Consider the following 19,911-nt stretch of genomic DNA (forward strand, 5'->3'; position numbering starts at 1 on the left):
TTTCCTTTTCTTCACGTCTCCTATTTCAACCCAGTTTTGGTGCATGGAGGCTTATTTAACCTATGTTTATCTATGGCTAATCGCATCTCCTACTAAAACCTAATAATTAATCGCCTGCTCCCTCCCCCACCCCTCAGCTTTTGCGAATTAATCCTTCTTAATCGCTTTAATTTTTCTCCGCTCGCTCGTCCTCTTCCTCAGCCCCCTTCCCACAGTCCTTCCCTCAGCCCCCTTCCCACACTCCTCTCCCTCAGCCCCCCTTTCCTCCCTCCTCTCCTTGCGCTCAACCACAGCTTGCCATTCTCCTCCTTTTTAGCTTTTGATGAATTAAAAAACCTCTAAGGGGTAGAGGTCTTTGCTAAAGTCATGAAAGGGATGGAGGCAATGTGCCATGTGGTGCAATCTGAAAGGAGCTTCTCCGTGGTTCTATAAGAAGGTGGTAGTCATCTTCTCATAGGCATGGAAGGGTCGTGAGCCCTTCAGCTCTCATGGGAGCCGACCTTCATGAGTCTCTAAGGGCGGCCAAGGTGTCGCACCTCTTCATGCTACTGGCTGGCAACGCTGGCATGAGCTTTTGAAGCTCTTAATCTCTCTTGCGATAAGAGAACTGGTTGTACACAAATGCAACAAGCCCCGTAGTGTGAGTGGAGTGATTTTGTATCAGGAAGATTGGCATTAAGTATTGCCACCTTTCGTGTTTTATCTTCTTGTATTAATGCATGCATGCATCTCTGATTTCCAACATATGGTATTAGAGCAGGACGACTTGTAGGGAGAGTGATGAGGATTCTCTGTGTAGTCGAGCGTAGGCCTCATGCGCCTAAGAAGTCATCTACTGGTGAAGAAAATTGTTCTCAGAAGGTCACCGTGTTTTGAGATTATCAAAGCTCCTAGACATCTCAAGAGACCTCGAAGTAATCGGGGGAGAAAGATACGTGCAATCAACATACTTGCCAATCTGTGTGGACAATTACTATTACAGTAATGGATTGCGTGGTCAAAGCCCACTAAGTTTGATACTTCGGTGGTAAACTTTGATGGTAGAAATTTTTCCTCTTGGCAATTGTTTGTTCGCTTGCTATTCATGGAGAAAGGCTTGTGGGTCATGTCAGAGAAGAAGCTTGCAAACAATCAAGGGCTCGAAAAAATGCAAGCCTGGGATCTAAAGAATGAAAAAGCGTTAGGTCTACTGGGTCGAGCACTTGGGATGGTTTCTTTCACATGTTGATATTACCAAGTCTACTGCTCAAAATCGGAGCATGCTTGAGACATTATTCGGAGCTAGAGTGCGCAATTTGAAGATAATGCTAAAGCAAGAATTGTTTGCATTACAAATGGGTGATGAAGATTCTTTGGCTACTCATCTGAATAGAATGCAAGCCATTATGAAGCCACTGTAGGCACCCACCAACGTACGTATTGAGGATGATGATGCTAAGGCTATCTTACAAGTCTTCAATCAAGATATTTGGAGGTTATCACAATTCTGAGGCTCAATTCTGATTTGCTTATCTTTCAAGATATTGTTGCTATGCTATTGAGCAAGGAAAGGCGGGCGAAAATGATTCAACAAGCTGTAGGAGATCAAGTCTTCTTAGTGAAAGACAAAGCCAAAGGTAAGAAGGACTTTACATGCAACTACTGTGGACGAGAAGGACACATCGAGAAGAATTGTTACAAGAAAGCTTTTGATCTGAAGCAAGGGAGGAGCAAACAAGCGTGTCTGGTAGAAGAAAATACATCTGCAACACCAGTGATCGATTTGGAGCATGACAATAGTTTTACCTTTTGATTGAGAACGGTTCTTTTGCTCTACGTGGCAATTGTGTGTAATAGTTCATAGTATTTTGTGTTTCACCCCTTCTTGGTTTATGGGGGGTATGTTAGCTTTTAATGAATTAGTAAACCTCTAAGGGGTAGAGGTCTTTGCTAAGGTCGTGAAAGGATGGAGGCAGTGTGCCTATGGTGCAATCTAAAAGGAGCTTCTAAGTGGTTCTATAAGAAGGTGGTGGTCATCTTTACTAAGGCATATGCAAGCATGGAAGGGTGTGAGCCCTTCAACTCTCATGGGAGTCGACCTTCACGAGTCTCTAAGGGCGGCCAAGGTGTCGCACCTCTTCGTGCTACTGGCTGGCAACACTGGCATGAGTCTCTGGCTCTTCACAACTGCATGCAGATCTCCATGCTTCTATATAGCGACCTTGGACCAATCATCTCGTGTGTGTAGAAGAGCTTGTAATGCTAGAAGCTCTTAATCTCTCTTGTGATAGGAGAACTAGTTGTACACAGATGCAACAAGCCGAGAGTGGTGTATGATGGGAAAATATATATTTAGGGATAAAGGGGGGAAGGCTTGAATTAAATAAAGGGGGGAGTGGGAGGGGCAATAATTAGTCTCATATGAGGGGAGGGGGAGAACTTGAATTAAATAAAGGGCCAAGGGGGAGGGGCATTAAAGAGGGAGGCACATGTGAGATTAGGTAGGGGAAACCACTTATGAAGGGCATAAAGGAGGAGGGGGATGAGGGAGGATTTATAATACTACTATAAGGAAAGGGCCATATAATTATAGCTTAGTGGTAGGCCTCACGCTTGTGAAAAAGGTTTTGGGCTCAATTTTTTTCTTGAACATTTGCTTGGACGTAGTGGATGCATAAAATAAATTAAGCCATGGCAAAACATAGGTTAATGCATAAATAAATTAAGTCATAGAGAAACATAAGTTAATTAAAACATAAATAAATTATGCCAATAGGACCCCCTAGCGAGAAAAGCTCACTCTATTAACTAATTTCTCTGTTGGGGGGGTTGTGATGCTCAATTTAAGTTAAGCACTCAATTCAATTGAGGGGAGGCATCCCATTCACTATGGCAGTGGTGCAGTAAGGTGGTGGCTTCTTCAAGAAGCCTCTAAATCGAGAAGGTTTTGAGCCTTGGGCGTACGAGGAGGAGGGGAGCAATAGAATGTAGGCAGGGGGGTTGTGAAGCCTCTCTAACACAAGGAGGAAGACAAAGGGAGGAAGGGGGAGAGAGGATGGGTTGAGTAGAAGGCAAGGGGAAGGGAGAGGAGGAGTGTTGGAAATCAAAGATGCATGCATGCAATAATATGAGAAGATAAAACACGAAAGGTGGCAATACTTTATTCCAATCTTCTTGATACAAAATCACTCCACTCACACTAATAGATGCTCATCCCTACAGCTCTCCCCCCACACCAACTAATTAATTAATAGGGTTTTTTTTTTACTAGGGTCCTCTTCAATTTGCCGTGTATCATATCTTTGAATATGTAGTTACAAGCAAATCCCATGGTTCCATAAGGCTTTGCTTTGTGAATATTTGTATTGATGACCCATAGAAAGCCAAGAGTCTCCATGTTGATTAATTCACTCTCTCAATATGCCATGCGTGATGAAATCTCTCCCTCACCTCTTGTACACTTCAATTCAATAGATCTCTCTCAACCCACGAGTAAACTCAAAAGATGAGGTTTTCTACATCTAGAATGAGCATGTACAAGGCATTGAACCTCAAAGACATAAAGATTCATATCAAGATGTAAATTTCAATGAAAGCGACTAGGAGGTCGACATGAGTAAATGAATAGTTGCAACACTATACAATGAAGCCGAATGATGCCTTAGAGGATGTATTTGTTGAAGACTTTTTTAAAAAGAATAACACTTAGTGCGACTTGGTGGCTATTTGTTAAAGAATTTTAGAAAAAAAAAACACTTATTGTGACTTGGTGGCTATTTGTTGAAGAGTAGATTCAACTAGTTAGATTCTAGCTCATTTCTGCCAAAGTAAAACATATCTTCCAATCATTGGTGGCTCTTGGTTTAGTTTGTCTTTTGTGAAGGAAGCTTGGAGGCTTAATGGATTAGGTCTCTTGGTAGGTGACCTCCATGCATGGAAGATAGCTCATCTTTTGAGTTGGTGGCATAATCTATAGGAAGAGGGAAGCCCTTGATCTTAGCCAACACACCTCCAATTGTCACCAACGTTTGGTAGGTACACCATTCATGACCCAAAGTAAGCCTAGGTAGTGGATGGGATGAGAGCCATTATGGGGTCTGCATTGAAAGATCTCTAATTGTGGTATGTAGTGTTGTTCTTATGTCTATGTAGTTTTCAATCCTTGGTGTTTTGTTTAACTTCTTCCTTCTCATAAAAATAACCATCGAGTAGAATCTTTGTAAAATGCAAATAAAACTATTTGAGAGGTATTGAAAAAGAAACACTAGTCATCTTGCAATCCATGTCTATGTGTTGCAACTCATTGCCTAGAGTAGGTGCCAAAAGCTAGAGAGATCGGTATACAACAAGTAGGTACCTCAATTAGTGAAAATATAGAAGATACTTGTAGGCTAAGCCTTGCATCTTTGGAGGAGCTTCATTTCGCCCCTTTGCAAATCGAGTTTCTTGGAGTGCCCCCTTTGTCGTAGCTCATTTTGGGGCTATTGGGATTTTGCACTATGGGTTTGTTTCGCCCCTATAGGAAGGTCCCATGGCCTCTAGTTCCTTGGTTTCTTCCAGAGGCTAGTTTCTTGGTGATTAAAGCTAGCCCACTATTTGGGTGCCTCAAGGGGTTTTTTCATTTTCATCTGGTGAAGCTTTGGCAAGCCTTTATTTTACAACAAGGTTTTCAAGCTTTCAGAGGCCTTCTTTCTCTCCTTTTTGCTAGTCTTTTGTGGGGTTTGGAGTAGCCTCCTTGCTTTGTTCTTGGGCTAGTTTTGTTGACCTTTTGCCTTTCCCCTTTGTTTCTTAAGTAGTCGTTACAGTTGAATGTCAAAAGGAATAAGTGGAGAGAAGAAGGCCTTTTTACAGGTTTCTTACTCAGTCCCAGAAATAGGTGCTCTTGTTGAGCTTTCTCAGAGGCCCCTAGAGAAAATGTCTTCTTAGTATGGCTCACAGTATGGGAATGGAAATAAGTATTCTTGTACTGGTAGTTTCATTGTCATGTGGCCACAAGAATCCTCACACCTCATTATCTTTGGTCTTGCAGGCAGTCCACATTACTATTGTATGTGCCCTTGTTTTTTTTCTCTAAACAATCATGATTTCATGAAGCTATAACTTTCTTCTCACCTATTTTTCAATTTGGACTTTATGAGCATGAAGTGTGAGCAAGTTCGAGGGCATTTTGGAATACATATATGAAGGTGTTTATTTGCTCTTAACTAAAAAGCATGAACTAATAAAGCCCTTTTGATGGCACACTTGCATGCTATCAAAATGCACTTATTTCTTTTGAGTGTCCAATAGCCAATTACCTGAGCAGAAGGGGAGTGAAGGAGAGTGGTTGTAGTGGTTGTAGAATTGAGAGAGGTAAGAAGCATCAACTTAGCACCAATGGCAATGACCATGTAAAGCCCTTAACTCACACTCGCAGTTCACAAAAGAGTGTTCTAACAGGGAGCAGCCCAAATGGCAAAACGGAACAATCAATGAAATTTAAAAAAAAGAGGAGGGAATACATCACCATCTCAAACGTTGTTCAACCTGCCAAATTGAGATTATAAAACGGGTTTTAGGTCTTGAGAATTAGGACTTCCATTGGATGGTAATGCTTTTCACATACGTAGCAAATTCAATCTTTTTGCACACCTTGCAATAAGAAATCCTTGCTCATGCTCACATGTCAGCCTCATTCTCATGCTCATGCCAGATGACCGTGGCGATTGCTCTCTATCATGAGAGGTTTGGATGGGGGCTTGGCCTCGATGTACAAGCCATGGTTAGTTGTTTCAATGGCCTTGCTTTGGATGTTTTCCGAGAAAAAGCACCTAAGTCGAGATTTTGTCATTCTTGATCTCCACAAGTACCCTCTTCTGTTTGAAGTTTGACATTATGCACATATGCAAACACTCATCCATACATAGAGAGAAGTGATGGCATAGGGTATTTAACACAATGGCTAGGCTTGTAGATCAACCTTAGGTTAATCACTCACACACAACAAACACATTTAGGGTACGTTTAGAGTTTCAAATTGACCCTATTGCCTAGGTTGATCTACACTTCATGAATGTTGGTGATGATCACACACACACCACACACACACACACACACACACACACACTACCCCTTCCTCCTTTTCAAACCTTTTTTCCATTCACCCTATCCCTTTTCTTTCCCCCATTTTCCCCTCTTCCTGACCCCCCCCCCCTAATTTTTTTCAACCTTTCAAATACTTCTTCCTTTATTTTCCTTCTCTAAAAAATTGTCCCCTAATTTTTCAAATCATATTTTTTCTTTATGTTTTTCCCCTTAATTTTCCTAAAATTTCCCCCTCGAATTCCCTTTCCGCCCTCAAAGTCCCTTTCCCCCCCTCAAATTTCCCCTTAATTTTCCCCTTTTTTCCCCTTAATTTTCCTAATCCCCCCCCCCTCAAATTCCCTTTGTTTTCCCCTAATTTGTCTATAATTTTCCTCAATCTCCCTTATTTTTCCTTTTTTTTTTTGTTTTTTTCCTTTCTAATTTCCTCTATCTATCGTTAGTACTTTTCCTTTCCTAATTTCTCCCAAATTTCCTTAAATTTTTAAAGTTTCTTTCTTATCCTTACCATCCTTAGTTTCTTTCTTGTTATTACCATCCTAAGTTTCTTTCTTGTCCCTTTTTCTATCAATTTTTCTCTTTATCATTCACTACTTTTACTTTACTCTCCCTAACCTGACTACACCAAACTTAATCACCCTCCCCTCCACCCCTTGGTCTTCTAACTTCCTACCACTCCTAAGTACCCTTCCAAACTCCCAAATTTTTGCCTTCTACCAAACTTTTCACCCTTTATAAATCCCCCCAGGTCTCCCATCTAAGCTCACCTATCCCAATCTATGCACTTACCCCTACTCCCTAGCTTCCCTTTGTCATTTTTCGGCCTTCCATACTGCCTCTGTAGCATTTTGATGCTTCCCCTTCGTCAGCCCACACCCCAAGGCCTTTCTCCTTCATGAATTTTGACACTGCACATAGTCTGAAATTGATCCAAGGACTCCCCGTGACCCGCACACCCACTTCCTATTCCTTTGCTAGGTTTTTGAACAGTCCGACCGATGGCACAACGGCTCTCGAGTTTTGCACCGGAAACCCCCCTTGTGCACCTCTGCCTTTCGTCTCAAGCCTTGTGCCTCTAACCCCCCTTCAACCTTTGGACCATCATCCAACGCAATGGACTCAGAGGTCATTGTTGTTTTATATCCCCCCCCCCCTCTCTTTCTTCATTTATTAATCCCCCCCTACCCATCCTTTTTATTTTTTTAAATCTTCCTCTCCCTTCTCAATACTTACATCTAATTTGTCCCTTTATTAAACCTTTCTGTTTATTTTTATATCAAACCTTTTAAACCCCCCCTTCTCAATAATTATTTATTTCAACCCCCCCTCTACTTATTTATTTTCTTTTTCTTTTTTTCTCCCCCTTCTTTTTCTTATTCATAAATCCCCCCTCCCCTCCCTCCCTCCCCCTCTTTTCCTCCCCTGTATTTATCTATTTATTCACCCCTATATCTCCCCTTATTCTTTCTCCTTTAAAAAATCCCCTTGAATTTTTCGATTAAATCTCCCTCCTATTAAACTCCACCCTCTATGTTCTTATTACACCTCTCCTTCCCTTCCATTTTTACCTCATATTGGTTCAACCCACCATGTTTACTTCAAAATGGTTCACATCATGTCATAAGCTATTAAAAAAAAACCCTCCCCAACTCTTCTCTCCCCCCCCCCCCTTTTCTCCTCCCCCTTCTCCATCTATTAAAAACACTCTTTTCTTGTTTATATTCTCCCTTCATATCTTCCCTTTAAAAAATCCCTTCATATTTTCCCTCATCCAACACTCCACCCTCTATAGACTCATCACTTCGATTAAGTAATTTTATTACACCTCACCTCTCCCTCCATTTTTGATTAGGTTGATTCACCCCACCACACTCACTTCAAGATGGTTCACCCCTCCATAATCTTTAAACCCATCTTTTCTCACTTATAGTTCTACATTGAGTTTTAAAGTTTGTGGTTAAGCTTCTAGTTTATTGTGACCCCAATAACAAGGGAGGGGTGTTTATGACACCGGTCCTCCCAACCAAGTTAAGCTGTTTCTTACCATGTTTTCTTGTTGGATGGTGGCAGGAATGCAAACTCTCCTCTTCAATAAAAGAGATGCTTGTCAGGGCTTCACCAAGCTCCAATTTTTTGCAAAAATATTTTTTTGAAAAATTATTGTTGGCACTTCTTTTCAAAACTCTTACATACTTTTTATGCAATTTTGAAGGTGCTTTACCTACATACTCAAACACTTCCTTAATTCTATAATGTTCTCTTTCTATCCTTTTCTCTAAATCTTGTCTTTCAACTATACAATAGGGGTTGTTGTCTTGTATCCCACACACATGTCCTTTCCCTTGCAACTCTAGAAAGTTGCACATTGTCCACTTTCGTCATCAAGGCTTTTTAGCTTCTTGACTCATTTCATTAAACTGGTTTTACCTACATTTTACAAAAAATATGTTACTAATCTTGTTCTTGTCCTTGCAAAAGTACTCTTGGTGGGATACTACACTTTAGTCCAAGTCACTCAACAGTCCTCTCCCGACACCCTCTCCAATGTCTCAAGTGGTACTCTCATGTTTCGAGAAACCCAAGTTCTTTTCGTTCATTAGAACACACGATCTCAACGCCCTTTCAAAACACACACCTTTACTCACATTAAAACGGTTTCCCTTAATGATTGGATCAAGCTTCTTAAATTTTTCCAAAGCGAAAGTGATGACGCCCTTACCAAACTTGAAAAAGTTACCTCTAACCTAGCCGCTGTGAGAAAAAGAGTTTGTGAAGCATTTAGGGCTGAAAATTACATAAATCCATGTTTTTACTAAAACATTATGACATTCAATGTGGGAAATTTATTTTTCCCATGAAATCCCTTTTCCCACCATGTCATTACCCCTTAAGGGAGGGGATTCATAGCAAGAAATAGGCCATGCCCTGGTACCAAGGTCTACCATTCTTATAAATGGTAACTTGGCATTCATCCACTCACTGGTCGTCCCTTCCTGATGAAATGCCTTGAGTGTCAAGCCACCCACTTAGATTAAAGGAGGGGTGGGAATCCAAGGAAACCATGCTCCTTCTATGCTTAAGAAATTTATTGGCATTGTCCTCATTCACCATTACCTTTAGTACCATGGGGGGACAACATACAACTCAACATGCAAGGAAAAGACTTTCTTGATTATTAATAACATGCTAGTGTGAACATGGGGCACCCCATTAGCCTAATTATTCCTCTTGGAACACTATATTAGGGAATTTTCATATAGTTTGGGAATTCCCAATATGGTGAAGATTGGGCCACATGGTCAAACCTTAACCGATTCATTGGAAGTAAAATCCACCCTAAACACTATATTAGGGAATCCTCCTAGGTCCAACTTTGAAATAAGGGGGCAAGTTTTTGCCACATGGTCAAAACTCAACCCATTATTTGAAAATGGGACTTGGGAAATTCTCTAATATAGTATTTTGGAGGGAGGGGTGATTATTCCATGATGATTGGCATACCAGAGTCACATTATTAGGAATTAGATAAAAATGGTGTCAAGGACCATGGGAGTGAACTAGATATCTTAATAAAGATAAGGTCAACTCCTAGGAAAAAGTACACTCATGGGAATTGGGATCTGCTCCATTGTGGTATAGGGATCGATTTGAAGGATAATACTGAGAGGTGATAGGAATCGGAAAGTTGCTTGCTTGTTTGATAATTGTACACATGTAGAAGCCAAGTTGGGGGAGTGGCCAAGTGAGTGAGTGAGTGAGTGAGTGAGTGAGTGAATGTGTGTGGGTGGGTGCCGAGGGGGGGGGCAAGATAAGCACAACCTATGAAATGGGCACTTGTACTTTGCTTCATTACCAATTAATAAACTTTAGTTTTGTGTCTCATTCCCATGTCCATCGCGATGACCTGTGAGAAAGCCTAATGCTTTGGTTTGTTTTTAGAGATTCAAGAGTTTCCACTGAGAGATGGAAAGACTCATGCTCAGACGATTGAGTAGCTATCTCTAAGCACTCAAGCTTGACTCCTTACGCCAAGGTGACCTTTAACCTTTAACAATGCTTCGTTCCACGGGCTCTACAAATGAGGAAGGCTTCATCTCCGGCTCCTTCAACCAAAAAGGCTCAATGAGCCTCTAACTAGCACACCGGTGACTCTATGTGACAAGCCAGCCACCAATCATTTCACAGTCCTCAACAAATGTAGCCGTGACCACCTGCAGCTAAGGTGACTCCTTCTGCCAACAACCTCTAGCCGGTGAGACACACCCTCAGCCAACAACATTCTGCGCCTTCTCTTTGACCAATGCCATAGGCCAACAACCTCTGCCAGTGGTGAGACACACCCTCAGCCAACAACGTTCTGCGCCTTCTCTTCGACCAATGCCATAGCTTGACAGCTTCTACTTCACCAAACGTCACCCCACGGCTTGAAAACCAATAGCCTCGTCGACCTCTACATGCCCTCCTTCAATCGACAGTGAGCGAGCCTAGCAGATCAAACAGTCAAATGCCATGCTTCCCTAGCTAGAGACCTAGCCATAGCTACCTACGACTTGAACTATAGAGGTGAGGCTCTCTTAATAGCAACCCAAATCCAAGTGGCAACTCACCTTTGAAGAGAGGACACCGACAACATCCATCTACACCACCTACGACTCACACAAAAATTGCTATCTATAGTCGACCAACTCAAGGGAATCTTCATCAAACAGCAAGCAACCGAATTGGATCCCTAGCACGATTGCCTCTCACCACATCAGCAAGCCACATGTGGAGAGTTCATGCTCAACATCATGTGATCACCTGTGCATAGCACCATCATCCACAACTAACCCAATAGAATGCTATAAAGGAAAGGGTTAGATGCCCTAACCCTAACCCTAATTGGGTTTGTATATATTCTACATTTTCAACTAAATCTAGTGTACAGTTAGTCATTTGTGATGTGCTCTCTAGCTGTGCCCTCTCTCCTCATCTCCACTCTTCTCCTCTCCCCTCTTCATATTCTGTCATGGTATCAGAGCATGGTTTTGCCTTCCGCTGAGGCACCATCCTTCGTGTGAGAGTGAGAGATATTGAGATTGATTGATTGTTCCATTCACTTACGTAGAGTGATAGAAAATTCCATCCATTGGAAGAAGATTTCTGTTCATCTCCTTCAAGAGGTCTTTGAGAAATTATGTGTGATTGAGAGGAGTTCATTTCTCTTGAGTGATTGAAAGAGATTGTGTGAAACAGAGAGAGAGAGAGAGGCCTCTCTGTCCTTTTGTGTGAGAGAGATTTCTTCCTCTGAGGGAAAGGAAAGAGTAGTCTCTTTGGGTTCCTTATGTGGTTGATAGAGATTCCCGTAGGAGCCTATGCTTTGCGCCTTTGAGAGGGAGAGACCGTGACTCGACTTAACTCTAGTGCTCACAATAGTACAACAACTGCTCTATCTACTAGCAGGCAAGGCAGCTCCAAACGACTCCACACCATGCTCCAATTCTTTAACTCTGATTGCTGCAAAGCTCCAGCTACACCTCCAAACATTCCGCTCGACGGACTCCTGCACAGTCAACTCCATACCCACTCCTTTGCAGTGCGCACACAATGACCTCAAAGACGACCCAGCTCCTTTGCAACCCAAGACTCCAACGTCTACCTCCAAACTACGCCCCAATGCCTCACAACAACTTCAGCCTCCGCTCTACGATAGCACCTTCAGCCTCTGCTACAAAGGCTCACGACCATATGCTAAGGGTGTCTCTACTCCACAACCATGAGTACAGCCCAAGCATGACCACTCGAGGAGAAAACGGCACCCGATGCTCCTCGCCTTCTCCAAACGACTCCAAGCCTTCATGCACTAGCCCTTCACCAATAGACAGTTGCAAGGGAGGCTCTATGACAGCCGCCTCCATCGCCATACAACGTGCAATGCATCATGGATGACAACTGAGGAGCTCTAAAGCTCCATTGAAGCCGCCTTCCTCAAATGACTCTTAGTGCAAGCTCTACACTCAGCCCACAGCAAGCTCATATGCATGACTCCCTATAGTGCAACTAGGCGGACCTTCATATCTGCACACACAGAGGGCGCGACTAGATCTCCAAGAGCTCCAGCACCTTGGAAAAGCCACAAGGCACGCATGCCACATCATACCAAGACCCTATCCTAGGGTCACCACTCACCTCAGGAGTGGTCTACGAGTTGACATATGGCAACTTATCTACCACATCAGCAGCTTCTCGCATCTGCCATGTCAACCCACTGGCCCTCGTGCCATGTCACCACCTTATCTTGACACGTGCATATGCCATATCATCATATCTAGCCATGTGAGCAAGGCATCATTGCCAGCTCAATTGCCACATCAGCATAGCCATGTTATCAACTGACATCATCACTACCACCACATCAGTTCAATCAATTGCCACATCATCACTGCCATGTGGCAGTCCCCTGACAGCCACAGTTATCCCTTTGCAAGCACCAACAGTGCTCCACAGTCACTGCATGTGACCACTCTTGCCACCTCAGCACAGGGCTTCAGTGGCACACCTCTTGCTAGGCATAGTGCCCCATCCTCACTGCATGTGACCCATAATGTCACATCATTGAGCACATTTGCACTCCTTTTGCTTCTCCACCTAGATCAAGTCGTATCTCTTGATCCAAGAAGAATTTCAGGGTGCTCCAAAAAGCAAAGTCGCTCGATTTTTTGTGCTCTATGCCCTCGTCACATTGTGCACACATTTTGAAGCAAGTTACACTCAATTTTGAGCCTCATTGGCAAAACCACTTCCTACACACACATCAGTCTCTACATCGATGCATCTGACCCAGCACTTAAAAAGAATAAAAGAAAAGGAATCATTTGATGTTCTTTCATCGATCAATAGCTGGTATAGATCTAGATCAGAGTAGACTAGATCGCCATAGAGGGGACACTTTAAATCTTTCCAAATTGCCAATTTAAGCCATGCCTGAAATTCCCGAGTAGTACCTACTCGGAGTCAGTCCATATGCTCACATACGGTTTCACATGATCACATTACCTGAAACCTAATGTTCATCAGTTCAGTGAGCCGACTTCAAAGTGTTCAGAGGCATTGCCGATTGTTCAGTGGGCAGATAGCACATGATTTGATGTCACACAACCGAAAGATCATTATCTCCAGAGATGTAATCTTCGATGAGGTATCAGAATGCAAAACCTCAAATACACAGGAGATGGGAGCATTGACTTCACAGTCATCTACAAAAAAGGTTGATGAAGAAGAGCAAGAATTGCCACCCAGTAACACCCCAAGTAGAGCCACAGTAGCTCACAGACGGTCTACTAGGGAAAGCAAACCTCTAGCCAAATTGACATATGCTCAGAAAGGCAAAGCAATTCAGGTTGAAACCACCAACTATGCTCTTATGACTACCATCATGGCTACAGAAGAGCTAGTGTACTTCGAAGACGTAGTAAACAAGCCAAAATGGCAAACTGCTATGAATGAAGAAATGGATGCTTTATATAAGAATAATACTTGGGAATTATGTGACCTTCCACCAAGAAAGAAGGCCATAGCAAACGAATGGGTATACAAAGTGAAGTACAATCCAGATGGAAGTATTCAAAGATACAAAGCCAGACTAGTTGGCAAAAGGATTTGCACAGAAATATGCTCAGGATTATGATGAGACTTATGCTCCAATAGCAAAGATGGATTCCATACGGTTCTTGATATCACTAGTGACACTCAGCAAATAGAATGTGTATCAGCTCGATGTCAAGAATGCATTTCTCAATGGTTACCTAGACGAGGAAGTCTACATCCAACAACCAGCAGGTTATGTTGAACCAGGAAAAGACAATAAGGTTTTCCATCTCAAAAAAAGTCTCTACGGCTTAAAGCAAGCATCTAGAAGTTGGTACAGTAGAATCGACAAGTATTTTACTGATCTGGGATACATGAAGTTCGATGCAGATCATACTCTCTACTACAAAGTTCAAGGGGAAGACATTACTATTGCCCTTTAGTACGTAGATGATCTGATTGTTATGGGAAGCAAGGATAGCTTCATCAGAAAACTAAAACAAGACTTATCTTTGCAGAGTTTGACATGAAAGATCTTGGAATTATGCACTATTGTCTTGGAATTGAGTTCTGGAGAGATTCAGATAGCACATTCATGAGTCAGCTCAAGTATGTTGACAGTCTCTTGAAGAAGTTTCATATGACAGATTGCAAGATTGCAGCCACTCCCATGGAACAGAGTTTGAAACTTACTAAAGATTCAGAAAAGCCTATAGTCAATGATAGATACTATAGGTAGCTCATCGGATCTCATATATATCTGACTATCACACGGCCAGATATTTGTTATGCAGTATGCTCACTAGCACAATTTATGGCAAATCCAAAACAGTCTCATTGGAATGCAGCCAAAAGAGTCTTGAGATACATCAGAGGTACAAGACAGTTTGGGATAGAATATAGAGGAAGTCATCCACGGTTGCATGGAAGTGACTATGCCAGAGATCATGAGACCAGGAGATCGACACAGGGATATGCATTTTTCCTTGGTCAAAGTGCTATATCATGGTTGTCAAACAAACATCCAAATGTTTCTTTGTCTTCCACTAAAGTTGAATATAGGGCACTCACCACAGGTGCATGTGAGACTATATGGCTCAGAAGACTATTGTTAGAAACAGATTACTTTGATGAGTCAAAGCCAACAACAATATACTATGATAACCAATCGGCTCAAGCATTGGCCAAGAATCTATCACTCCAAGACAAAGCACATTGATGTCAGAGAGTACTTCATCAGAGAAAGAGTGTTACTTGGTGACATCACACTACAGCATTGTGATAGAGCAAAGAGAATATTGCAGACATCTTTACCAAACCACTCGATAAAGAGCTATTCGAGAAACACCAACTAGCTCTTGGTTTGATGCAGAGGAAGGACATTCCCATTAAAGGGGTGTGATGGAATGTAATGCTTAGTCCTTCTTCGATTCCCTAGAATCACCATCTTGAGGGAAGGCCTACTTCATGATGTTGATCTTCAAGGAAGGTGTTGAGAGTTGACACTCAACATCATGTGATCATGTGTGCATATCACCATACGTGATCATATGTGCATAGCACTAACCCAATAGAGTGCTATAAAGGAAAGGGTTAGATGCCCTAACCTAACCCTTAATGGGTTTGTATATATTCTACATTTTCAACTAAATCTAGTGTACAATTAGTCATTTGTGGTGTGCTCTCTAGCTGTGCCCTCTCTCCTCATCTCCACTCTTCTCCTCTCCCCTCTTCATATTTTGTCACCACATCATTTAGGCCACATCATCATTTTTACCATGTCAGCTTTGACCAAGTCAAAGAGCTCCATCATCAGTGACATGTCACTACCATCTCAGCACTGCCATGTGGCACTAACCCCCTCCTTGGCACCCTTACCTCTTCAAGCACTGCATGTGCACCCAATTGCCACATCATCGTCAGTGCTCCATAGGCACACCCCTTGCTAGGAGAACACTCTACATGTGAACTTGACTGCCACATCATCATTATCACCCTTTTTGCCCCTCCAACAAGATCAAGTCGTATCTCTGATCCAAGAAGAATTTAAGGCGCTCTAAAAAGGAAAAACGCTCGATTTTTTATGCTCTATGTAGTCGTCACATCCCGCGTACATTTTGGTGTAAGCATCATACAATTTTGAGCCTCAACGACAAATCCACTTCTTGCATGCACATGAGCCTCTACATCGATGCATCTTACCCAGCACCTAAAATGAACAAAGAAAAAGAATTATTTGATGCTTTTTCATCATTCAACTGTTGGTCTAGATCTAGATCAGAGTACATTGGATTATCCATAGCAAAGAGAACTCCAAAGCAACCAATCGAAGCCCTGCCCCAAAATTCCTAAATAGTTTCTACTCGAAGTTAGTCCCTTCACTCACATGCGGCTTCACATCATTTCCTAAAACTCGATGTTCCACAATTCAATGAGCACACTTTAGAGTGTTCAGAGGCATTAGCCAATTGATCAGAGGGCAGATTGCACATTTTTTCACCTTTACACACATGCCATCATTGTAAAGCCTATTTGACTATTTGTTGGCACTGTGCACATCATTTAAGCCTTGTAAATCCTCTTGGCTATTCTTGGCATCAATTTCCACAAGACTTGTAACAGATTGGATTATATATTGTAGTTCTATCTTCATCGATAGTTTAGATTGCACTTGATACAGTCATTGTATTGCAGTTGATTCAGATAGTGATTTTCATAGGCACTTTGAGTACATTTCTTGAACCATGTCTACAACTAGCAACCTCAATTTGGAAGCATCTGTTAAGCTAGACAATTCCAATTATGGCACATGGAAATACTGAATGGAGACCATTCTTGCACTTTAAGAGAAATGGGAGTATGTCGATGGGTCTACACATAGACCATTGGACGATTTAGCCAGCAGTAGCTCCACTCCCACTGTTGTCATAGCACCAGTAGCAGTGAGATCTATAGCTACATCACCAGTGTCTACAGCAGCTATAAATGGGACAAGAAAGACAAATATGCATATCATTTAATCAAGCAGAATGTGCAAGATGTCATGCTAGGACAGCTCAACACAGTCAAGACATCAAAAGAAGCATGCGATATGTTCGCATCTCTTTATGAGTCTAAGAACACTTCTAGGATTCTCACACTGAGAAACCAAATAAAACAGAGTTTTTGCAATAGCAATGAAATTAGTCATGCTTACGTACTCAAAATCAAGGATTACAACTATCAACTCGCAGCACAACATGAGAGACCACGAATCCTGCATCAATGGTTCAAGTCATCTTGAATGGACTAGGAGAGGGATACAAGATTCTAGTTCATAGTATTGCCATTCAATGGCAAATACCAACACTTGAAGAGCTACAGTCAATGTTACTTGGTGAAGAACGAAGAACTCAAGCCATTCACCCACGTAAAGGTCATTCCAATGATCAAGCATTCATAGCTTTAGTTAGAAGTAGAGGCAGATGTAGAGGCATATGTAGATCATTTCAACGAAGTGTACATCTCATCAACAAAATTAGCATCAGCAACATCCTCAGCATCAGTAGCATCAACATCAACTTCCAAGAGGAAATCATTCCAATAGAGGAAGATTATTCCAAGGATGAGGGAATGCATCCACCAATGTGTCAAACATTCAGTGCAACTACTATCATAAGTTTGGACACTATGAAAGAGATTGTTGGCAAGAAGCAGTATGACCAAGGCGAGGTGATTTCCAAGGAAGAGGAAATCATGGAGATGGACATTCAAGTCACAGTCATTATGCCAATGAACCTGAGAATATGTTTCTTGCAAGTGAGGATATGCAGAAGAATGAAACAGTGTATCTTGACATTGATTGCAATTCGAAAGGGAAATGTAGTTATCAAGTTGATCAAACAGATTAGGATCCTTGGCACATCGACAGTGGCGCATCATCTCATATGACAAAGCATCAAGATTGGTTCATAGAGATGAAACCATTAAAAGGACAAAAGAACATTTCTACACTGCAGATAACACACTGAATCCAATTCAAGGAAAAGGTATTGTACCTATAAATAATTTCACTGGTACAAAAGGATTGGTGCAAAAGCACCTCTTGAGCAAGAGGTATTCTTGATTTAATACATAAGGATGTATGGGGATATGCCCAGACCCACAACATCAATGGTTCACTTTACTACTTGACTTTCATTGATGACTACAGTACATATTGTTGGATCTACCTTTTGAAAGAGAAATCTGAAGTTTTTCCCAAATTTCAAGAATTCAAAGCCATGGTTGAGAGCCAGATAGGCAGAAAGATCAAACTAATGAGATCAAACAGAGGAGGTGAATACATGTCTTCAACATTCATGAACTTTTGCAGAAGTAATGGCATTCCAAGACAATTCACTTGTGCAGATACTCCTCAGCAGAATGTAAGAGCTGAAAGGAAGAATGGTACTTTAGCAAAGAGTGCAATGCTTAGTGAGAAGCATCTTCCGAATCAATATTTGGGAAGCGATTACCACTACAAACTACTTAATTAATCAGCTTCTGACCAAACCGATTTAGGGTATGACACCTTATGTAGCATTCACTGGACACAAGCCACACATGGGCATCTCCACATATTTGGTTGCATAGCATATGCCCACATACATGATGATCATCGTGCAAAAAATTGGATGCCAAGTCATATAAATGCATCATGTTTGGCTACAGTGAAGAAAGTAAATCATACAAGTTGTATGATTCCATCTGCCAAAAGGTCATTATCTCAAGATGAGGAATCCAAATGGAAAACCTCAAATGCACAGGAGATAGAGACACCGATTAATCAGTCATCTACAAAAAAGTTCAAGGGGAAGACATTACTATTACACTTTTGTAAGTAGATGACCTGATTGTGACTAGAAGCAATGATAGCTTCATCAAGAACTTGAAACATGACTTATCTGTAGAGTTCAACATGAACAATCTTGGACTTATGCATTATTATCTTAGAATTGAGTTCTGGAGAGACTCAGATAGCACCTTTATGAGTTAGATAAAATATGTTGATAGTCTCTTGAAGAACTTTCATATGGCAGATTGCAAGATTGCAGCCACTCCCATGGAATAGAGTTTGAAACTTACAAAAGATTTAGACAAGCCTAGAGTCAATGATAGGTACTATCGGTAACTCATCGGACCTCTTATATATCTGACTATCACATGGCTAGATATTTGTTATGCAGTAAGCTCACTAGCACAGTTAATGGTAAATCCAAAGTAGTCTCATTGGAATGTAGCAAAAAGAGTCTTGAGATACATACAAAATACAAGATAGTTTGGAATAGAATACAGAGGAAGTCATCCAAGGTTGCATGGATATTGTGACAATGACTATGCCGGAGATCATGAGACCAAGAGATCCACATAGGGATATGCATTTTTCCTTGGTCAAGGTGCTATATCATGGTTGTCAAAAAAATAGCCAACTGTTTCTTTGTCTTCAACAGAAGTAGCATATAGGGCACTCACAACAGGTGCATGTGAGGCTATATGGCTCAAAAGACTATTGCCAGAAAACAGATTACTTTGATGAATCAAAGCCAACAACAATATACTATGATAATCAATCGGCTCAAGTAAGAATCTAATATATTGCTCCAAGACAAAGCACATTGATGTCAAAGATCACTTCATTAAAGAAAGAGTGTTACTTAGTGATATCACCCCACAGCATTGTGATAGCAAAATAATGTTGCAGACATCTTTACCAAACCACTTGGGAAAGAGCTTTTAGAGAAGCACCGACAAGCTCTTGGTTTTATGTAGAGGAAAGGCATTCCCATTAAAGGGGCCTCATGGAATGTAATGCTCAATCCTTCTTCGATTCCCCAGAATCATCATGAGGGAAGACCTACTTCATGATGTTGATCTTGAGGGAAGGTGTTGAGAAACCATCTCAACATCATGTGTTCAATATTGTACATAGCACTAACACATAGAGTGCTATAAAAGAAAGGGTTAGATGCCCTAACCCTAACCCTAAATGGGTTTGTATATATTCTACATTTTTAACTAAAACTAGTGTACAATTAGTCATTTGTGGTGTGCTCTTTAGATGTGCCCTCTCTCGTCATCTCCACTCTTCTCCTCTCCTCTCTCCATATTTGTTCATTAAGCTTGATGACTTTCAATGTTGCTTCTGCCACCACTGCCATGCCTACTAGAAGCCATCAATGATCTAGGAGTTTTTGCCCCTACTATAAGCACTCATTCAGACTTATGTTGGACATCACTGCCACAAAGAAAAATGTTTAAATCTAT

The sequence above is a fragment of the Dipteris shenzhenensis genome, chromosome 25, assembly GCF_047967505.1.
Source record: "Dipteris shenzhenensis isolate YYH24624 ecotype China chromosome 25, Dip_SZ_1.0, whole genome shotgun sequence".
Classification (NCBI taxonomy): Eukaryota; Viridiplantae; Streptophyta; class Polypodiopsida; order Gleicheniales; family Dipteridaceae; genus Dipteris; species Dipteris shenzhenensis.